Source organism: Triturus cristatus, chromosome 8 (assembly GCF_964204655.1).
Source record: "Triturus cristatus chromosome 8, aTriCri1.1, whole genome shotgun sequence".
Taxonomy (NCBI): domain Eukaryota; kingdom Metazoa; phylum Chordata; class Amphibia; order Caudata; family Salamandridae; genus Triturus; species Triturus cristatus.
In genome coordinates, this window is record NC_140591.1 from 772,173,569 (window position 1) to 772,197,103 (window position 23,535).

At 48.4% G+C, this 23,535-nt stretch overlaps 1 protein-coding gene across 2 annotated transcripts in view; it reads left to right on the plus strand.

The window, feature by feature from the left end:
• PHKA2 (phosphorylase kinase regulatory subunit alpha 2) overlaps positions 1-23,535 on the plus strand; it is a 687,190-nt gene that overhangs the window by 32,850 nt on the left and 630,805 nt on the right. The gene's annotated exons all lie outside the window — the stretch shown is intronic.

The following is a 23,535-nucleotide window of genomic DNA, read 5'->3' on the forward strand; positions in this document are numbered from 1 at the left end:
GGCTTCATTGCTCCCAGAATAATACACTTGAGGCATGAGTGACATGTACGCTACAGACAGATCTCTGGAGATGTGCTGTTTGTGTTGATTTGTTGGTGTTCCAAGTATTAAGGAGTAGCTGTCGCCTAGTAGGTCATTGCCATTTGGAGCACCCTCGACGCAGATTTAGACAGGCAGACAGGTGCCAACCTCTAGGAAAATGTTTGGAGTGCACTGCCCCCAGGCGCTGTGCCATCCCAGGCTCGGTGATGCACCTGTTCAAAATGTTGAAGGCCGCCAGTGACTGTAAGCTAGAAAATGACTGTATATCATGTTTGTATTCACTTGTGTACGTAGCTCATGTCTGGCTCTAACAATCTTGAAATTAAAGGATTTCTTCAATGGAAGAAAATCGTTGTTGCTATAGCAAATGCTATACAAGTAAATATAATATATATTATATTAGATATTTCCATTAAAGCTGTGCCACATTTTGACGTACATTCTCCAGAATGTTGTCTGCGAGCTTGGTTCCGACCGGACGACAACAAGTGTGTGATGGATTGAGGTTTTCCCGTGAAAGAAAGCCGAACCCCGCCCTCCAGGCGCTTGGCCGGGTGAAGCGTTTTCTGCCTCGACGAAGAAGGCATCGCGGGCCCCGCAGGCCGCGGCGTCTCTTCAGAGTTCGTCCTTCAAGAAAAAAATCCTGCTATTTGCCGTCCGCAAATAAGTCGAAACGTGCCATTGTTGGAGACGCTTGAACTAATCTTTCCATGGTGTGCTGGGGGAGATTATCGCGGTATTTGTCCCAGCCTGGTCTTTCAGTGTGTACCCTGGGTTAAGTCAACATTTCACAGATCAAATATGGCGAAACCTCCTGAGAGCCTGCGGTTTCTACATCGTAATCCTTCGAGGTACATGCGTGTACCCGTTCGCCTGAAATAAGCAGTGCAACACCCGTCAGTTGTCCAAGTGCACCCTGTGCTGCCGGCTCATTATACCCTCGTTTGTATAAATCCCCATGCAATCAGCGATGCGGTAATCTAAGATGACTACATTACTGCGTGGAGATTGACTCGCGTGTACTGTTCAGCCTCTAGGTTTTATGAGTGTGCCCGGATGTTTCGTAACATAGACCGTTTCCAGGCCAACCATGCTATGTTACTCAGGATAGTCAAATATCCTTAAAGAATTAAGGGACACCTTTGCTTTTTTCTCAAGACCTTGGCACAGAAACTGTAGACTTGGCCTTTTTTGTCACCACGAAACAATCCCTGCGTCGTTGCATCACTCTTGCATGTTGTTTGTCATCCATGTTTTCTCCCTTTCTCACTGTTTTCTTTCTCTTCTACCTTGTTTCCTCCTTTTTCCTTTTTTCTTTCTCTTGTTCTGGGTCAAAGTATGATCAGGAGAAATAAGTGCTGGTCCTCAAAAATGAGTGCTGATAGGCCTGACCTGACCTGCAACCACAACCTCAAATAAAGCACACAAAAGGTAATGGGAAGAATGCTTGCAATTTCTCTACCCACTGACAATCACTCGGGGTAGCTTTCCAACCCATTGTTGGTTTGCTCACTATGTCACCTCAGTTTGAACCCAGATATATGCAAATCAGTCTTGATCCTGCTCCTCATGGGACCAGTCCAGCCTGAACTGCCAGGGCAGGCCATCCCTAGGGTGACCAACTGACATGGGTGCAAATTCAGGACAGTGAGTGTAAAAATTCAGGACAAGGGGTCAAAATTCAGGACAAAAATTCAGGATAGGAGGTCAAAATTCAGGACAAAAGGTACGTTTTACAGACACATCAGAGAAGGTTGCGCAATAGTATATAAGTAAGTAAATAGACAACTACTAAAGTACAAGTGAAAGTAAGTTTATATTAGGTTGAGACAATTGTGCACTTCATGGTTTGTCAGTGTGCGCGCAGCTTTAAGCAAATGTGCAGGTCTTTTTGTGATAACAAAACCGCCCCCACCTTTCCAGCTCCCAGAGAAAACGCCCAATGCCCGGTTCGGCCAGGCCGGCCTTGATACCACCCTCCAATGGCGCCCCTCATCTTCACATAGACCCTCTCTCACATGTATTTAATTTCTTCTATAGTGCTACTCATCCCAAGTATGTGGGGCAGAGTGTTGGAGTGCGTTACAACACACACATATTATATAGAGACAATCACTCATATAAATGTGAGTGTCAATGTATAGGAAATGTTGCTTAAGATAATGGGGCTTACAATGTGTAATCATACTTTCATCCATCATTCAGTCTTTCACCATTCATTCTGTCCTTCCATCTATGTGCCCATCCATGTCCATATTCATCCATTTACAAGCCTATCCATCACGTATCCTTCCATCCATCATTACACTCATCCATCCCTCAATCCACCCTTTTACTCATCCATCATCCATTCATCCACCCTTTCACCCTATCCATCCGTACACTCATCCATCCACTCTTCCACCCATCCATCCATCCATCCATCCATCCATTCACTCATCCATCCAGCCAGCCATTTACCTATCCAGCCATCCTTTCACTTACTTATTCATCCATCCAGTCACTCATCCTTCTACCCATTCACCCATTCAGTCATTCATTTATCCATCCCCCTTTCTCTTTCAAATCCCCTTTCACTTAGCCATCAATCCTTCCATCCACCCACCCATCCATCTACTCATCCACTCATGAATCCATCCATTGAACCTATCATTCATCCATCCTTTCACTCATCCATCCATCCTTTCTCATCCATCCACCATTTCACCCCTTCACTCATCTAGCCATCCTTTTGTCCATCTACCTGCCCTTTCACTCACTCATCCAGCCTTACATCCACCCTTTCACTCATCCGTCCATCCATTCACCCTTTCACTTATCAATTCATCAATTCACCCTTTCACTTATCAATTCATCAATCCATCCATTATTTCACTCATCCATCCACCCATTCTCTCACCCGTCATCCATCCTTTCACTCATCCATCAATCCATCATTTCACTCATCTATCCACCCATCCCTCCACCCATCCCTTCATTTACTTATTCACTCACCTTTTCACATTAATTATGAGACCCATCAAGAACTCCACCCTCGCTGTAGTTCCTAAAGCAAGGGGTGGGGTGGGGCAGGGTTCACTATGCCCCTGCACTTAGGCAATCTGAAAAAGTGGAAGGCATTAGTCATGCATGATGCACAGTGCCTGGACGTGGGGCGACTTTGACATGGTTTTGTTTCCAGAGCTTTAAGTGGGATGTAAAAACTATGGGGGTCTCTCCAAAAGGGTGTTTAATGTAATAAAATGCGTGGCTTAAAACACAAACTAAAAATCAGTGCTGAATATAATGTGCCGCCCGACTGGTATTTTTGTTGCTTGTGTCATTGCATCCAGATATATAATACAACAAGTGACGTTACACTTAGAACAAGTAACGTTACACCTACAACAAGCCAGAACTATTGGCTTTGTCAATGGTTGTTAGTTGCATAAAAGTAAAAAGCAGCAACCATGGCTGCTATACTATAACTATAATCCTTTCCTTTGATATTCTTTCACTGCCTTCCTTCATTAACTGGATTCTCAGGTAGCAGCAGCATGGGCGTTTCTGCACTTCCATGGGACAGAATGCTCTGCCTGGACCGAGGCAGGAGGAGGCCACCACATGCTGTGCCAGCCCAGACTGACCCACTGTCATTCTGTATGTGGCAATCAGACCCACACAGAATGACAATGGGCGGTGTGGGGCTGCTCTTGTACTCGGAGGAGTGCGAGGCGGCCCCATCAGGGGGCTGAGGACTCGCAGGGGAACAGATCTGTTTCCTGAAATGCCTAAAATTACGGACAAAAGGCGTCCGTAAAAAGGATCCTCACGGACAACGGACGTGAGGTCCAATTTACGGACTGTCCGTGAAATTTACGGATGGTTGGTCACCCTAGCCATGCCTGAACTGGAATACAAGCATCCCTGGTATGCCCAGACGTGGGTCTCACTGTGTCACTGGAACCAAGCTGTACCTGGCTGGTAAGCCCATAACTAGGGCTAAACCGGTCCTGGGTTGCTTGTGTACCGGTTCAGGGAGGACCTGGCTTGGCAGTTCAGTCTAGACTGTTCCTACTGGTGAAGGGTCAAGATTGATTTGCATATAGCTAGGTCTAAAGTGAGGTGACATGATGTGTAAAATAGCGATGGATTGGGATGCAGCCCGAGTGATTACCAGTGGCTGAGATTAATTAAAGCATTCCATCCATCACCTTTTTGTATACTTTTTGTATCGCCCTAAGTGGGATGGGTATGCCCAGACGTGGGTCCCGTGCACACTGTGTCGCTGGAACCAAGCTGTACCCAGCTGATGAGCCTGTAACTAGGGCTGAACCAGTCCTGGGTTGCTTGTGTTCCAGTTCTGGAAGGACCTGGCTTGGCAGTTTGGCCCGGACAGTTCCCATTGGAGCAGGATCAAGACCGATTTGCATATAGCTGAGTCCAAACTGAGGTGGCATGGTGTACACAATAGCGATGGATTGGGATGCGGCCTCAGTGATTACCAGTGGCTGAGATTAATTGGAGCATTCGGTCCAGCAATTTCTTGTAAACTGATTGTGTTGTCCTAAGTGGGATGGGTATCCCCAGACTTGGGTCTCATGCAAACAGTGTCACTTGAACTAAGCTGTACCCGGCAGATGAGCCCATAACTAGGGCGAAACCAGTCCTGGGTTGCTTGTGTTCTGGTTCAGGCAGGACCTGCTTTGGCTGTTCGGGCTGAACTGTTCCCATTGGAGCAGGATCAAGACAGATTTGCATATAGCTGAGTCCAAACTGAGGTGGAATGGTGTGCAAAATAGCGATGGACTGGGATGCAGCCCGAGTGAGTATCAGTGGCTGAGATTTATTCAAGCATTCTATCCATCACTCTGTTGTTTACCTATTGCATTGCCCTATGTGGAATGGGTATGCCCAGACGTGGGTCCCGTGCACACTGTGTCACTGGAACCAAGCTGTACCCGGCAGATGAGCCCATAACTAGGGCCAAACTGGTCCTGGGTTGCTTATGTTCCTGTTTAGGGAGGGCCTGGCTTGGCAGTTGGGGGTTGGACAGTTCCTTTTAGAGCAGGGTCAAGACTGATTTGCATATAGCTGGGTCCAAACTGAGGTCGCATGGTGTGCGAAATAAAGATGGATTGGGATGCGGTTCGATTACCAGTGGCTGAGATTAATTCAAGCATTGCATCCATCACTCTTTTGTATACTTATTGGGACAAAGGTAGAAGCACGGCGAGAGTAAGTGAAAGCAACACGTAGGCGGGGTAGAAACAAATGAGGATGAGAGCAATGCATGGAGATAGCAAACAAGGGTGAAAGCAACACAGAGCATGGAGACAGGCATTGACGAGAGCTGCAATACACATGCACTTGCTTGGAGTGTTTAGAAAGAAAAAGTTCTGCAAAAGTGAGCTGTGGAAGGATACAAATGAGCCAGTCAAAGAGATGGTAAAGAGAGATACTCTAGGGGAGGGACAAACACAAATGGACAAACTGGGACAAGTAAAGCCATTGAACGAGAGATCCAAGCAAATGAGAATGACAGTAAAGCTAACCAGTGGTAAGAAATGGACAGGCTGTAAGCCCCTGTAAGATATTTGTAAGCCCCTAATAGGTCTTTTGCAATCAGACAACATGTTCTGTCTGGTACTTGAGACCTAAAAATTACCCCATTCCCCAATGCAGTAGGAAAACACCCAGTGTCTCAGGACAATTCGTTTTTTGTTTTTCAAAAACAAAGACCCACTTTGCTGAGTGGCCGAATTAAATATAGTAGCAGCTCAGCAGTTACAGTGCCTTCAGAGGAGCCGCCGCGGCCATGGCTCCTCTGATGACAGAGCTCTTCTCCAAACAGGTGGAGAGCTTTAAACTGTTAGGATGGCTGGCCACTTGCCTAACACTAAATAATCCCACTAGCCATCATTCGGGAAGTTATTTAGTTGAAATTAATGAGCTGAGGACCATTTTTAAAAAGAGTACGTGTATCCCTCAGGCTATAATCCAACTGGCTTCTAGGTTAGTAGATCCTTAATTCCTCTCAGTGATATGAACAGTTGCAAGAAGAAAAATCACTTATGACACTGATCTGGTAAGAAATTTCCATAAGCATCTTGAACCCTTTTTAGGTCTTGCGCCTAGCGTTGCAGTGCCTAGCACTGCTCGCGCATCCAGAGACCTCTTGTAGGGGGTTTCGGAAACTGACCTAGGAATCGCACACGCACGAGCGTGTGCTTTTCCTTTTGGGCCACGCTATTGGCCTTTGCGTGCGTCTTTTTTACAAAGACAGCACGCAATTGGCCAAAGGCGGGCGCATTGCTCCGCCCATGGCCTATTGGTGTCGGTTACCCGCACCGCCAACATGTGGATTCAATTATCATGCCCAGACACGGGCGCGGTAATTAAAACCACAAGGTTTGCTGTGGCACGCGCCTAGCGTTACTTTTTTCAAGGTGGAGACGTTTCGATATAACAAAGATGACCGTGTGGGTATCATTACTTAAATTAAGAAGTACATTGTAAAATGTGATCTTTCTGATCGTGTGTTGCATTTCACGTTCCGTTACAATCAGCGGTTTCACATTTTAAGAAGTAGGATAACATTATACACATAAGTCATCTTCAATATTTTATTTTCAATGTCGAGGCAACTTGTTTGGGAGATATCTATGGCAATAATTAGTCCTACCCTGCAGCCGTAGCTTTGCTCACCCACCTTATCAACCCCAGAGTGCGCAGCTCTACTCACGTTGTCAGCACCAGCACATCACCTTCCTCGTCAACTGGTGCCCAGTCACTTACAGACGAAGGTTCCTTTTAACAACAGCGACCCGTTCGCAGCTCATACTACACAACAACCGACGGTCACTTTAGTCTGAGGACTAACCCTCTTCCGCTATTCTGAACAGGTATTTCCAGCTTGGCTTGATTACACGAATAGGTTCTTCAAAGTCCCCCGAGGCTCTGAATAGTTCACTTTGACTTGACAGAGGTATACTCTTCAAAGTCCTCCAAGAGAACTGCAAAACTCATACGGTGCCTCGAGCTACGTGATAGATGTAAAACGCCCGCCTCCTTGGGAGCATGTAAACACAAATCAGCCAATCAGCATCGTTACATTGAGCACACTAGACCGTGCATCCCTGTTTCAGAGTCAGGCGTCAACCTTGTTAGGGGTATTTGTAAACCCCTTACTATATGGCTGCTGAATTGTTTAAGCCTAACCGAAAGAGGAGCAGCATCCATGCGTCAATATCGCTGGACTTTCTTCACAAGCGAGCTAGGGACATGAGAGAAGAGCTACCATGATATGTAGATGTTGGATAATAAGAGAAATCTTTGTAGATTGTAGTCTAAATTGAATACACCGTAATTCTAATTAAAATGAGAGTGCTAGATATATGTAAAGATGCCTGGATAATGCACCACCCGCATTTCGGGTGTGATGAGCAGTCCACTGAGCTATATTATTTTAGACACATCAACAGTTTCATGTATCCCGTCCAATTTAGCTGTCTCGTATATTACATTGGGACATCTATTGCTGCTTTCCAATGATTTTTATTTTCTTCACTGTTGCCACAGCTGCCTCTGGTTTTATCTCCCAGTCAACGTGGAACTTGCTGGCCTCGCTCTCGTGAGCCTTTATTTACTTTTAAAATTGCTACTGCTGCCATAGCCGTTTAAAACTGGAAGCAGTGCTTTAACAAGTCCGTCTCACATCGGCCGCCGCCGCCTCGGGTGCACTTGTAAATAGTGATTCCTTCTCACAGCTCAGCAATGGGGCCCCCGAAGAGCACGCGCTCACTGAAGATCCGAAGCTTGTGACTGTGAACGGGGCCTGCACCCAGTGTTCAACATGCAAAAGGACTGTCTGCACGCTGCCAGGTGAGCCAATGCCTCCCCTGGGCAGAACTGCATGCCAACCTTTCACACTCACCCACCCGTGCGCAGATACCCAGCACTGGTGCACAGCCCACCATGCACAAGGATATTCGAATACGGAGTCGCCGTTTTTAAACGGGAGCGGGCGGCCTGTACTACTGCTTCTTTTTGTAGGGCTTTCAGCGTACCTGAAGACTTCAGGCAGATCTTTGATTCAGGACAGATTGAAGGTTGGCGTGACACAGGTAGCATGTGTAGGGCGTGACCATTTAAGGTGACAGAACTGCACCTTCAAAGGAGCGGCAGGGCTTTAACTGGGATGGGATGGGGGAGGGGGCTTAAACATGTAATCTAAATGCAGGGCTGGACTGGGAACCACAACCGGCCCTGGCAAAGTACTCGGCCGCACCCCCCCCAACCCGCAGGGGGTTGGGGTGCCGTCAGGCTCTTTGCCAGGGCCGGTTTTCGGACGATTTTGTTACAGGGCCGATTTTGCAGCTATGCTGCAAAAACGGCCCTGTAACAAAAACGGCCCCCAGGGGCCCAAAACCGGCCCACACCCGTGCGGCGCACCGGGGGATTGCCCGGTGCCCGCTACGGCCAGTCCGGCCCTGACTAAATGATTATAATTTCCACATTGTCACCAGTCCGTATTTTTGTGTCTCTCTGAGCTTTGTTATTGCATCCACGTAAATAACACAACACCTGACCTACACCTAAAACACACCAGGAATATTGGCTGTGCCTTTGGTTATTAGCTGTTTAAGACAAGCATTTGCAATGCAATAGGTCTCGCATTAATAAAAGTTTTAGCTATTGGCGTTGCACATTATAATTCAATGCCAAGAGCTCAAGCTTTCAGTAATGCGAGACCTATTGCATTGTAAATGCTTGTTCTATTTGAAAGATAACATTAGTCAGTATAATTATCCTCTGATTGGCTGAATGTAGGATTATCAGGGATTAATATTAAGAACTCAGCGAGCAAGTACTGATTACTAGTTTTATTGTCGATCTCTGCAAAGATCGATCAATACATATTGGCCAAGACTGGGTTTGAGTTATATTGATGCTCATCCAAAACAGTATCAGACAGGTTTCTTAAAACTATACGTACTGAATAGATTCTTGAGGTTTTATAGTCCATGGTTGGATTATGTAATGTTTGGCCCCGAGTATGCTATAAAACATACTTACTGATGACATTGTGGTTTGGACAATTAAACATTTTCTCACCATATTTGTAACTGTCCAGCCATAGAAGGTCAAAAAAGGTTTTATCTAAATAAAAGATACTTTGAATATGAACAATATACCTACAGCAGAGACAGCATTGCAATTTTGTTTATTCAGTGAATCAAGTGTCTAAAGAGTTATTAATGATTGAGAAGCGTTGTACTTAGCATGGGTTTTAAGTTTTTGAGTAACAGGCATGCTTTCTTTCCTTTGTTACTGTGTGTATTCAGTTTATTTGTCTGTAAGCTTAACAGATGTATCGTATTTGTAGATTAAAAAGGAATGAATAATAAACAAAATCACTTATGTTAGTTCTTCCTGTTTTGTGATTGAGCACTATGACAAACTTATTAATACTTACAGAATGTGAATATTCTAACACATACTTGAGGCAGAAGACCACTATGGTACCAAATACTTTGTGAAAGAGGGGGAAGTAAACCCAAATAACCATATTGAAGAGAGCAACAACTCTGTCATTGAAATCCCAGAGAAAAGCACCTTTCAATATGCAGTGCCTTGTAAACACTATTAAAATATTAATGCTACCACGATTTGAGACAAACAGAAACTGTTTTGGGTAATCTACACCAGAAAATATTAATAGATATTAAGGGAATCCAGTACAATTAGACCAAAAACTAAGAATTCAAGGACATTATTCTGAAGGGAATTACCAGGACATGTTTTTTTCTCTAAATGCTAAAATCTCTTGCAATGCAACACAGAAGAGCAACAAAACTGGGTACTCTACACCGGAAAGTATACAAAATAAGGGAATCCAGTACAATTAGAACAAAAATTAGGAATTCAAAGAAATTATTCTGAAGGGAATTACCATGACATGTTTTTTTTCTAAATGCTAGGATATCTTGCAACGCAACACAAAAACGCAACAAAATGGTATCTTCCAACACACACTTTACTGGTAGCACTCCTCTGGCAACACCAGCAGTACATGCGGTACATGCTTCTCAGTGCTCCTGGGTCCTAGCGAACCTATGGCATTCACTTCAAAGGGATACAGCTGCAAACAATGCAGTGGCACCTATGGACGTTCAGGGGCTTATTCACAAAGGTAAACCTACGCAGTGGTAATGATAGTACTCGTAAAATTCCTTTGTGAATTGCAGAAAATCGTAAAGTTACACAAAAGTCTAAGTTTAACCTTGTGAATCAGGCCCTAAATGTGTGCTTTCAATTGTTGCTGCCTGCTGGCGGGGCGAGGGAAGCACCCCCCCCCCGTACATCTGTCTCTAAATGTAAAAGCAGTCTTTAATTCATTTTGTCAGAGTTCTGTCCTGGCACGAAGCAGGTCTGATATTCACAGGGAGCCAAACCTGTGCATGCAGACCAAGCAGCCCATCAGGAGAAAAAACATACACCAATCCACATGTGAGCCAAGATAAATTATATCACTTTATCTGATGAAACTACCCGAAAAACAGACTTCCAAAGGAAAAGTTTGCAACTTGTGAAGTTATTTTAGGAACAGCCTTGAACAACCCAGTGTGTTGGAGCATGAGTTTAAGATAGCCATGGAAAAAAGCATGTCTATACAAAGCCCACTCATTGTTTGTAATGTAATTTTACTTGTATAGATTGATGTCTGTAATTGTATTAATAATGACCCTTTTATATAGCACACAGTACGTTCAGAAATTCTTTCTACAGTTAATAGCGTTAAACCATGTCCAATCAATCACTATTTATTTTTATTAAACTAGAAGAACAAAAAAATAGGTTTAAAATGTTCATGGATTACAATTTGACTGGTAGATTACATACAGGGGTTTGCAGTGAGTACATGAACCACCAAGCGCTTTTACCTTGCAGATTACACAATGATCACAGCAGTAAAAGCAAAGAGCGAGAAGTGGAGGGTGTTCCTCTAGCTACAATGTGGCCTAGCTCTAGCTGTGGAACACCCTCGCTCTCCAGTATGGCTCATTGACAATAAACTGAGGTTTCGAAAACTTCTAAAAACTTGGCTATTCGACAAATTAATCTTCTTGAGCGCAGTGGTGTATTATGTGTTGCGTTGCAGCGCTGGGATGCATAAGTGTAGCCATGCACTCTACGTATGTGAATAGAATAGAATAGAAAAGCATGAACCCTTTGATAAATATTACTTCACTACACACCTGTGACCTGCAGGTTACACACAATGCTCAGCAGTGCACACTTTTTATTTGATAATCAAATTTTATTAATGTTTACAAAACAGAAATTCATCGTAGCAAATCAAACGCATCATGGAGATGAGTTACATTCGATAAAAGCCGACTGGAACCCAAGGCATAGGTGGGATGACTACGACATATGTTCACAGAAATACAGGTACGCGGCACAGTCAACCCCTTCATGGGGGTAATAGATTGAACCATTTGCCCCACAATTTGCCAAATAGTTCGGGACATCCCCGGGCCTCAAAGAGGGGCTCCTCCTGGGCCCCACACCAGTCCACTCCCCGCCTCCATTTCTTCACAGTAGGTGACTTGACCTGGGACCAAAGCGCCGCTATATCCCGCTTCGCCACCTCCAGCGCTGTCCCCAAGAATCGCTTATCGGCCCTGGAGCCATCGAGGCCATCAAACACCCCCAAGAGCAGAAGTAGTGGGTCGTGGGGAACCTCCCAACCAAGGGCCCGCATGAGCTCAAGCTCCACCCCTCTCCAGAACGGCGCCAGCGACACTGCTAAATCATGGGGTAAAAATCTGCGGGGGCGTGAGTGCAACGCGCACAAGCCGGGGAGGGTCGCATGTGGGCGCTGTGCAGATGCGCTGGAGTAAGGTATGCCATATGGAGGTAGTAGAGTTGGACGAGACGCAGCTTGGAGGAGGTTGTCAAGGTCTTGGGGGCCATAAGGGCATCCCTCCAATCCGCCTCCTCCAGTGGGCCCAACCACCCCTCCCAGCGGGCTCTAAGCCAATCAAGTGACGCGGGGCCATTCACCAGGGATCGGTAGATCCGTGACACCCCTCCTCTACCCAGGTTCCCCATCATCACCTGGGCCTCCAGGGGGCTAAATTCCGGGAGAGGGGTGGGGGACGGAATGTGTATGCGGAGTGCATGCCTGAGTTGTAAGTTTTTGTAAAATTGAGAGGGAAGGAGGGAATGGCGTTGCTGCAGGTCCGCGAAGGATCTGATATGGTCCCCCGTCCAGACGTCTCTGAGTAACGAGATCCCGATGAGATCCCAACGGCGGAGGTCCTGGAGGGATGAAACCTCCCGCACCCAGGTTCCATTCCACAGGGGCGTCTGTCTGGTGAGTTTCCGGTCCCATCGTACATTTCAGAGGGCTGTACGCCAGGCCGTAAGCACCGTCCTAGTGATTGGGGGCAGAGCCCGTGGCACGGGGCTACCGTATAGGTACGCTTGGATCTGCACCAAGTCGATTACCCTGAGTTCCACCCGGTTTGCCGGGTCAGGCCAGCCGCCCGCGAACCAGTCGTGTACTACGATAAGCCTCGTGGCCAGGTAGTAGAGGTGGAGATTAGTCACCCCCATGCCCCTATCAAAGGGGGGAATGCGGCAATGTGCTAGAGATATTCGCGGCCTCCCGTTACCCCATAAAAACCGGGTGAAGACTCCGTCCAATTCCCGAAACCAGTTGCCCGGAAGGTGGATGGCGATATTTTGTAATATATAAAGGAAGCGGGGAAGGACCATCATTTTGAAGAGGGCACTTCTGCCCAAAGGGTTGAGAGAGAGGGAGTGCCATTTCCTGAGATCCGACTTGGCCCTAGCAACCAGGGGCGTAATATTCAGAGCCCACTCGAGTTCCGGGAGGAGGGCGACCCACACACCCAAGTGTTTGAAGGATTGCCTGCGGAGAGGAATAGTCGTTTGCCAGTCAAAGCACGCCCGGGATAAGTGTAGGGGGACCAGGGTGGACTTTGTCGGGTTGAGTCGGAGACCAGTGGCCCGCTCAAAGGCAGAAAGGGCTTCTAGGCATCTAGGGCCGGAGAGCTCCGGGTCCGCCAGAAAAAGGAAGACATCATCGGCATAGAGGGCTATCTTGTCAATCTGAGTCCGGTCTCAGGCCCAACCATGGATGAGGGGATCCTGGCGGATGAGGGAAGCCAAGGGTTCCATCGCCAACGCAAATAGAAGCGGTGAGAGCGGGCAGCCCTGGCGTGTGCCCCTTCGGATGGGGATCGTCTCAGATAGTTCGCCGTTAATGAGGACACTTGCCCTGGGATTACAGTAAAGAACCCGAATAAGACGGCGGAAAGGGGAGCCAAAACCCATCCTCTCCAGCACATCCTCAAGATAACCCCAATCCACTGTATCAAATGCTTTTTCAAAATCTATAAAAAGCAGCGCCAAGTATGGGGTGAGGTGATGACGGTGGGCAAGGGCCAGGTGGAGGCGGCGTATGCAATGTCGGGTGCCCCAGGCAGGCATGAAGCCGCATTGGTCTGGATGGACCAAGTCCTCCAGGTGAGGACGGAGCCGTTGGGCCACCACCGCGGCGAAGATTTTGACCTCCGTATTGAGGAGAGAGATAGGACGATAGTCCGCACAGTCAAGGGAGGGTGGCTGCGTTTTGGGGATGACCACAATAGTGGCCAGATCGGTTTCAGGCGGGAAGGATCCTTCGTCTATCACATGCTTGAACAGCTCCACTAAGTGGGGAACCAATTCATCGCGACCAGACTGCAACAGTGAGATGGCTCCATGTATCTCCTCTGGGGTGAAAGGATGGTCCAGAGCCTCTGAGGCCGTCTGGGGAAGGCGGGGCAGCTGGGTACCAGTCCCAGCCAACAGATCCGCCAGAGAGGACGGGCTGCATAGAGGGCCGCGTAATATCTTGCGAAAGTTTGGGCAATGGCATGGGACGTCACATGGTGAGTTCCGGTTCCATCCCGAATCTCGGGGATGATGCGGTTAACCTTGCGTTAAGACACTAAGTTATGAAGCAATTTGCCATTTTTGTCGCCCTAACCATAGACGCGTACCACAGCATTTTTGCGGATTCCAGCGAGATCCGGCGGATCTCCTCGCGGAGCAATGAAAGTTGCTGAGTGGAGTCTTCGCTATCGTCTGTAAGTCGGTCTCCTTCCAGCCGCGCTGCCTGGGCTTCCAGCTGCATGAGCTGAGCAGATTGCTCCCTGCGTTTCACGTGGACCAGGCCTCTGGCCACACCCCGGCCCACAGCCGTGCCGGCCTCCCACAGCGTTCCCAGCGAAGGAACCAAGCCCACATTGGCTGAGAAGTAAAGTCGCAATTCTCGTCCGAGGGACTCGACAAATGCGGCGTCTTGTAGGAACCAAGCGTTCATCCGCCATGTCGCACGGGTGCCAGCAGGGGGGGTCCAGGGACGGAGGGAGATGGAGGAATGGTCCGAGATACCCCTGGGCAGTATGGAGGCCCCGGACAGCAACTGACAGTCCGTCGCAGGCAACAGAAACAGATCGATGCGGGAGTGGGTGTGATGGGCCGCCGAAGTGTGGGTGTATTGCTCCTCACGGGGGTTCCACACCCTCCAGGCATCACAAAGACCTGGGGCGGAGGACCAATCAGATAGACGTTTCGCCGAGGCAAGGCGGGAGGCCGATGGAATGCCAGTCGCATCACACGATGGTTGCAGGACGGCGTTAAAGTCTCCCCCAACCACCGTCAGGCCATGTGGGAAGGAGGAAATCACTGGCATGAGGCGGCGGAGGGTAGCGGCCATGGTGGCGGGGGGGATGTATGTGCATAGGAGACTAAGAGGGTGACCCTCGATCGTACCCATCAGGGCCACATAGAGGCCTTGAGCGTCCGTTTCAGCTTTGACCAGGGTAAAGGGAAATCCTCGCTGAAGGAGTATGGCCACCCCCCGGGAACCTCGAGTAAAGCCCGAGTGCCAGACCCTGTTAAACCCATAGCAGGTGAGGAAACCACATTGGGAGCCCAGGAGGTGTGTCTCCTGTAGAAACAGGATGTCGGGTGTATGGCGGCGGGCACTGCGAAGGACAGCAGCACGCTTGATACGGTCTAGTATTCCATTAACATTCCAGGATAGGACGTGGAGGGTCCTATTGAAGTTGGAGGGCATCAAGTTGGACAGTGTGTGGAAGAGCGGATGCAAGCACGGAGGTGCCCAGGTCCCCAGGGCAGCAGCCTCCCAAGGCACGGGGCGCCGGGTGGAAAGTGTGTGAACTGGTGGATTTGGTGCCGTCGGCAAAGTCATACATGTGGTTGCAGCTACCGGTAAGAACAAGAACCAGCGGCCCATAGGCGGCTAAAAACAACAAACTGTAGGAAGACAACGGTCTTCCTCCCCTCCCTCGCCCCCCAACTCCCCCCACCCTACACTTCTGAAGAGGAAGCATCTGTCACCCTGAACAAGAAACAAATCAAACCAACAACTCCACTGTGAGGTTAGATGCTAAGCTAAAACGGTTAGCGAAACAGGAATGTGGCAGAGATGGACCCCCTCCATGTAGCTGGTGTTGCGTCCAAATAATAATTCCAAGGGCCACACTTACCACTGGCCCGCAATATTAAGTAGAATAAGGAGCAGTTGGCAACGTGGAAGATTCAAACGTTTATTAGCTACCACAGATCTCTATATAGAGGAGCCTCGTCGATCCTCACCCATCAGGTGCGCCGAGTAAGACTGCTGGCTCCTTGACAGTAACACACTTTTATACATTATCAGTACAGCATACAAAACCTTATATGTGGAAAAGTACCAGTTAGTCCTGGCGCCCCTAATGAGCTCATGCCTATTTCTAGTTTCGGTTACACATACAAAGGGTTACTATCTTTACAGAGAAGGTCGAAAGGGTGACTCCCTTCTCGTCCCAGGTCTAGAGGAATTTGCTTGATACTCCCTTTTAGCAGATGTGACCTTGCTTCTCAGCAACTCAGCCTGTCTCCTAATAAATGCAAGGAAAGGGGGAAGCAGAGGGTGTGCGGAAGAGACCACGTGATTCCCAAGCGAAAGAGCCGCAATCCAAGATGGAGGCGGTTCGGTTCTCGGCCCTTTTTGTCGTGCTAAACATAATCGGGGATTTTTGAACCTTTTAATACACCATAACTAATCATACTGTCATTAGATATACTGCGCTAATCATACCATAGTGACTTGAATACCTCAGAACGGCCCTTTTAGCGCAGCATAGCTAATAACGGGGTCAGTCTTCAAAAATACCCTCATCGATTTGCATTAAGTCATGCATCTCCTTCTGAGCCCGCTGGGTATCTATTCTGGTTTGGATGGGCTTGGGCCTAGGGATGGATCGGCGAACCTGAGTAGCGCAATATGCACAGCAAGCAGGCCCGCACTGTAGACAAAGGCAGCAGGTGAAAATGAACCCTACTACTCCCAAAAGAATCATAAATAACTTCCATCCCCAGGTGGTCACCAAATCCCAAAACCACCCGGACAAAGACCAAGTACCAGTCTCGGTGTGAATTTCAGAGGCTAGCCGATGCAGTTTCTGGATGGCTAAATGGACAGAAGGGGCGGAGTCAGGTATATATACACAACAGGAACTGCCGATGACTCTACAAGCTCCTCCGCGATCAGCTAGGATAACATCTAAAACAAGACGATTTTGAAGGGTCACAAGCCGGGTCGCCTGGAGCTCCACTGTGATATTAGTTAATATTCCTGCAGTAGTATTAACCACCCCTTCCACCACTCTAGATAGCCTCCTAACTTCTTTACTATTGAGGATGGGTCCCCATATGGGCAACACCCCTTTTATGATATCAACGAAGTGTTGGGCTGGAGTGTCAGTCTGGTCAGTGGCATCATTACTGGCGGCTTCAGCTTTCAGGCTCCGCCGATTTAAGGAATGAGACTTATGTTAATCAGAAGGAGCTATGTAGACCGGTGGGTAAAGGAAAGATAAGTAACATCTACCTGCCCATCCTCTGGGTAGCCAAGTGTATTCGTTTTCACCGCACACAAAATAAACATTGGGAGGGGTGAGTGTTGGGGGACTACTGAACGTCTGCAGTCTATAAGTGTAATTACATCTACTATAACCTACGAATAAATGTCCAGTACCCTGCACGCAGAAGGAGGAGGATGTATTCAGTACCGGGACCGGAATGATTTTCTCATCTGAAACATTTCGCTCCTGGAAATACTTGAAATACTCAGTAAAGTTAAAAGTCATGAAATCCAATACTTCATCCCTCAACCAGGTATCATTTTCATGAGCAGTGTACACGTTCATGCAGGCGGCAGGATCAAGGGTACCATCCGTTCCCTCAGCATTAGGAGTAAAACCTTGGTGTTTCTCTATATAGGCTAGAATCAAGGCATAATCCTTCTCTGAGAATCGACGTTCATTTATTTATTTGTTTATGGTTTTATAAAGCGCGTAGTCACCCAGTGGGTATCCCAGCGCTGAACCTTTTTTTACTCGCAAAGGGGGTTTGGTCAGTAGAAGTGACAGCTTAGGGGAAGAGTAGGGTTTTGAGGGATTTTCTGAACCGAAGGAGGTTGGGTTCCGCTCTGAGGCTCAGAGGGAGTGCATTCCATTTATATCCTGTATTGACCGAGAAACGGCGGCCACCTATGCGGGCCTTTTTCACCTTGGGAATCGTAATGAGGTTTCCGTGCTCCGAGCGGAGCGCTCTGGTGGGTCTATAGGGGGTGATCCAGTTGTTGAGTATGGGAGGGCCGGTGTTGTGTAATACCTTGAGGGCGAGACAAAGGGCCTTGAAAGTGACCCTTTCCCTGATAGGGAGCCAGTGCAGCCTCCTAAGTGCGGGTTTGGCAGATGATCTAGCCGGGGTGTTCGTTAGGAGTCGGGCTGCGGCGTTTTGAGCTTTTTGCAGAGTCTGAAGAGTGGATTCTGGAGAGCCTAGGTAAATGGCATTGCTGTAGTCCAGCCTGGATAAAATTAGGCCCTGGATCAGCATGAGATGCGGCTGGAAAGGTAGTAGCGGGAGTACCTTCCTGCAGGATTTAAGTAGACCGTAGCATATGCCGGCCGTCTTTCTTGCCTGTGTCCTGAAGGTAAGATCGGTCTCCAGCCACACTCCGAGACTCTTGACCTCCTTCTTGGGAGTGGGGGGTTCACCCATGCAGGCAGGCCAGATGTTAGAAGGGAGGTTCGTGGTTTTATGTCCTAGGAGCAGGATCTCCGTTTTGGAGCCGTTTAATTTCAAAGCAGAGTCACTCATCCACTGATGTACGTTGGAGAGACAGTCGTGGAGATTAGAGGGCTCTAGCTTGGGGTGGGAGAGTGTCACCACCAATTGTTTGTCGTCAGCATAGCTGACGATAGTGACTCCGAAGGGAGAGACGAGTTCCTCCAGTGGGGCCATGTAAACGTTAAACAACGTGGGGCTCAGGGATGAGCCCTGAGGCACGCCGCACTGGAGGGGGATGGAGGGGGAGCGGCTTTCGCCTTCCCATACTTGGTAGGAGCGTCGAGAGAGAAAGGACGATAGCCATTTCAGCGCTCTGTCTTTGACCCCGATATTCTCCAGACGTTGCGTTAAGACCTGGTGGCTGACCATGTCAAAGGCCGCGCTTAGGTCTAGGAGGACCACTGCCACTGATCCTCCTGTATCGATGATTTCTCTAGTTCTTTCTACTGCTGCGAGGAGAGCAGTATCCGTGCCCTGACCTGGTCTAAAGCCTGTTTGTGAGTCGTTGAGGAGTTGGTTTGACTCTAAGTAGTGCGACAGTTTTTTATTCGCAAGTTTTTCGGCGACTTTACCTATCCAAGGAAGGAGTGAGATAGGTCTGTAGTTGGAAAGGTCTGCTGGGTCAAGCGACGGTTTCTTGAGAAGCGCTTTGACGACAGCCTCCTTCCAGTTTGAAGGGACCTCTCCCTGTTCCAGCGAAATGTTAATGAGGGCTGTCAATTGGGGAACTATGGTCAGCGGGATGTTTTTAGCTAATCGTATGGGGACTGGGTCACTAGGGGCTCCGCTCTTGATTGTGGTGAGTATAACACTTATTTCCTCTTCTGTAACTGGGCCGAGCGACTCCAAAGAGGGCTTGTCGGGAGGGGGCCGCTGCTCCTTAGCTCTCTCTATGGAGTCTGAGTTGGCGGTCGGGAGGGAGGTGAGGATTTTTTTTATTTTTTCGTCAAAGAAGGTGGCCAACTTGACGCATTTTTCCTCCGCTGCTTTGGGGTCCATGGGTTTCTGTGGGGGGTCAGGGACATGGAGGAGTTCTTTGAGAATGGAGAAAGTCTCCTTGGATGAGCAGGAGGAGCCTTTTATTTTTTCCTCATAGTAAGCCCTTTTGGCGTCTTGTAGGGCACGTTTATATGCTTTCATTGAGAATTGATAAGCGCTTTTCTCTTCTATGGACTTGTTTTTCCTCCAAGTGCGTTCTAACCTTTTGCATTCTTTTTTAAGGGCAGTGAGGGCGGGTGTGTACCAGGGGGCGGGGTTGATTCTTTTAAAATGTTTTAAAATGTTGGTTAGTGGGATGAAGCTATCTAAGGGTCGGACTAGCCAATCCGTGAATTCTCTGTCCGCGGTGTTTGGCTCCGTGGATAGGGGGGCGATGGTTTCACGTAGTTTGGCCTCCCATTCCTCTGGTACTAGCTTGTGCCATCGTCTAGTTAGTATCCTTGTTTTTTGTTTGAGCGCTGGTGTCGTTTCGAGTGACCAGTGCAAGAGGATCAGCATATGGTCTGTCCAGGGAAGGGGAGTAGGGTCCTGGGCGTATAGGTTCTTAATGTTGGAGAAGATAGGGTCAAGAAGTTGACCTTTCTCATGGGTGGCTTTGGGGTTTTGCAGATGGAGGTCGGCTGTAGTGAGATCAGCAAGCAAGTTTGCTGCGGCATTGTCCGTGGGGTCCAAAAAGTGCATGTTAAGGTCCCCTAGGAGGAGAAAGTTAGAGACTGAAATAGTCTTAAGTGAGATGTGGTCCATTACAGTATTGGTGAATTCGCCTAGAGAGCCTGGTGGTCGGTACACTAACAGTCCCGAAAGGGAGGTAGATGGTGAGATCTGGATAGTGAAGTGGCAGTTCTCGCAGTCTTTAATGGTCCCATATTCAATTCTACATTTAAGATGGTCTTTGTAGAGTATGGCGAGGCCGCCACCTCTACCGATTGGTCTGTTCAGGCAACATATTTGGTAGCCGGGGGGTGTTGCATTGGCCACATCGAAGTCATTGTGCGGGGTCAGCCATGTTTCCGTCAGAAATAAAAGATCTAACATCCCATCCTGAACGAGGATGTTAATTTCGTGGGCGTGCTTTACTAAGGATCTGCAATTCAGAAGGCCAAGCCGAAGTCCTTGGTGGCGTTCCGTTTCCTCGGGTCTATTGCAGCGGATACATCCTGCATAGGGGGTGTCTTCCTTGAGGATGTATTTGCACTGGGGGTGTTTTTTCGGGTTCCAGGCGTGCAGTGATCCTCGGGAGTATGATATGCGCTTTTGCAGATTGGGCATAGTGGCTAGGCCTAAGGCCGTCTGGGCCCGGACGGGCCCAGACGGGCTTGCCTTTGGCCCGCCTTCGGCGCGCTGACGGCGCGCCCGCTGCGCCCGTCCGCTGCGCGTCCGGTGATTGCACATCTTTTGAGGGAGCGGAAAGGGGCGGGTGGGCGTCGCCTAGGGTAGGCGTGGCCTCGGTTCCTCGCCGTCAATGGCGGCAGGATCGTTAGCTTTCACAATTGTTTGTTGCAGCAAAGATCGCTGTTTTAGGCGTTTCTGTAGCCCGTTTCTGGTGGGGCCAGGCAGGTGAGTGCAATTTAAAAATCAGGTGTTCGGCGAAGTAGTGACACAAGATATACAGATTTTTTTAAAAAGGTGATCTCCCGGCTTCCGCCTCAGGAGTAAAGCAAGTTCTGAAATCGACGCGCTGTCAGCAGCGTTTTATACTGGTTTGGGCGGGTGGGCGTCGCCTAGGGTAGGCGTGGCCTCGGTTCCTCGCCGTCAATGGCGGCAGGATCGTTAGCTTTCACAATTGTTTGTTGCAGCGAAGATCGCTGTTTTAGGCGTTTCTGTAGCCCGTTTCTGGTGGGGCCAGGCAGGTGAGTGCAATTTTAAAATCAGGTGTTCGGCGAAGTAGTGACACAAGATATACAGATTTTTTTAAAAAGGTGATCTCCCGGCTTCCGCCTCAGGAGTAAAGCAAGTTAGTGTAGTGTTCATATAGCATGGATAACATTTTGAACCAGGCTTCGCAACTACCTAAATAAGATAAGGGCATTGATATAAACAAATCTTGCTTATGCATCACTGACGGGAGAAGACCACAGACCCAACAATCAGTAACATTTGTGGAACTATGAGTCTGGTGCAGCATCTCAATGAAGGCATTATGTACATATGTCTGTCGTTGTCTTTCCTTATGAGGGGCAAAGGTCTGGAAATGATGTTCCTTAGGAGCAGGGGTAGACACTATCAAGGTGTGTACAGGATGGCGGAACTCTAGATATATAAACAAACCTAAGCATAGTACAAATGATACAATCAGTATAGAAATGAAAACAATTTTAACACGCAAACTCCATGAGGAGAACATTGGCAAATGCGGGGGAATGGTACGGGGTACTATGGGGCGCCCTTCTTCACGGACAAAACGAGCAAAAGGGTACATTTTCTTACTAAAAGTCCAATATAATCTCGGGAAAAGGGGGCTACAAGCAGTCCGACCTGCCGGAGGGTGCTTCTTTCCTGTGTCCGTATAGAGCCTCACAGGCAGACTCCTATCGTTCAGAGAAATCAAAAAGGTAAAAAGATAAAAAACTTCTCGCGTTGGGGTCGCACTTGACGCAACCCTTGTTGAAAAGAAACTCCACCTGGGCCCCCACCAACCGATCAATGTCTCTATCTTCGTTCTGAACAGAGCTTTACTGAAAGTTCCATGCTCTCAACGAGTTCAGTCCAGTGTTCTACCAACCCTCAGGTCTTTGCCGAGGCCTCCAACTTCCCTCGCCAAGGCTAGACCTGAGATTCTCTATTTCCGGGGCCGCAGGTGATATCGATCCCGACCAGGGGTGTCAGGGTTCACAAACAAAACGGGCACAGTGGGGTCAGACGAGGAGCTGGGCTCCCGACCAGATGCCTAGCTTTGAGCAATTGGGTGGCCACAAAAAGGGGTTTCCAAGCTCACAGCACTCTCCCCTCGCCCGTCAACCTCTCTGCGGGTGTCCAGGGAAAGTGGTTCTCTAGTGCTGGGTTCGCCCTGAGTTGGCAGGCCTTCCTCCTGGTCAAGCTGCTCCCTGGGCAACGGGAGGGGAACTCGCTTAAGATGGGAGATATGGATCCAGTGCTGCTTCCCCTCGACTTTCACCGCCGTTCGCGTGGCCAGGAGCACCTGGTACGGCCGGGACCAGCGTGGATCCAAACTCGACTTTCGTTGGTAGTTTCGAACCAAGACCCACTGCCCAGGTTCTACGCTGTGTCCAGGACCCTCCGGCAGGGGCTGCAGTACGGCAGATATCTGTTGATGAATGGAATGGAGATCTTTAGTCAAAGCATACAAATAGTCAATCAGCATAGGATGGTCAATGTCCCTGAAGGATTTGGGCCGGGGTACTCCCCACACGTTGGCAGGCCTGCCAAAAATTACTTCATAAGGGGAGATACCGCTCCGGGAATGGGGAGTAGTTCTCACGGACAACAGGGCCAGGGGCAGGAGATCAGGCCATTTTAATCCTGTCGTGTCCTGAAGTTTAGCCAGTTTCAACTTCAAAATCCCATTATATTTCTCAACCAGACCCGCTGACTGAGGATGTCGAGCTGCGTGAAACTTCTGCTGGATGGACAGACCCTTGCATACATACTTAACTAAGTTAGCATTAAAATGTGTCCCGTTGTCACTCCAAATCACCCGTGGCAACCCATATCGAGGAAAAAACTCTTTTACCAGAGCTTTCGCAGTTGCCAGGGCAGTATTTTCCTTTGTGGGATACGCCTCCACCCATTTACTAAAAGTACAAATCACCACTAGCACGTATTTCAGATTGTTAACTCGCTCTAGCTGTATGTAATCCATTTGGAGTACTTCAAAGGGCAGAGTGGGTGGCGCAAAATTACCCGCCAGGACGGGAATACTAACCACAGGATTATGCTGGAGACAAATCATGCAATGCTGGACCAAGTTCCTAGCTGTCTTATGGATATTAACATTATACCAGACAGGATCCAATGTGGCACAGATGCCCTGAACTCCTACATGCGAAGGTCCGTGTGCCATGGTTACTACCACATTTACAAATGCGTTTGGCAGTAACCATCTACACCTCTCTGACAAGTCAGTCCAACATCCATTCTCATCAAGCCTCCCCACCTGTTCTTGCCAGTATGTCAGCTCTTCCGGGGTCACCTCCTTTTGTAGCTCTTTCACACTATCTATGGTGTTGTTAAAAACCCCTGCTTCTATCATTCTTGTTACTACAAACATAGAAGTGGTGTCAGACTGGGCCGTTTCCTTAGCGATTCGATCCGCAAAGAAATTTCCTTTAC